Genomic DNA, 392 nt, shown 5'->3' with positions numbered 1-392 from the left:
ATATATATATATATATATATATGTATATATATATATATATGTATATATATATATAAAGTAATAAAAAGAATAACAAGGATAAACATGAACCTATGACTTGTAAAGCGACCTAGGAGCAGTACGCAGACCCGGATATATAAAAAAAGAAAGAAAAACAGAAGCAATAATTTATGAAGTAATTGCAATCTTTCCAAACATTTGTAAACTAGAGAGGACTTCAACTCTTTTCAGATGTAATTCTTTATTTCAATTTCGTGCAGCATTTCTTCCATGCGGTTTCGTTAAACTGTCATTTTCTTCCATTTTTCTTCACAAAGTAATAATAAATGGATGTGGTTTACAGATTTAAACACCCAGATTAAGTGATAAGAGCAGTAAATCAAATTAGTTTG

This window comes from Loa loa (assembly GCF_000183805.2).
Source record: "Loa loa unplaced genomic scaffold supercont3.61, whole genome shotgun sequence".
Taxonomy (NCBI): domain Eukaryota; kingdom Metazoa; phylum Nematoda; class Chromadorea; order Rhabditida; family Onchocercidae; genus Loa; species Loa loa.
Note: the sequence above shows the minus strand (reverse complement) of the source record.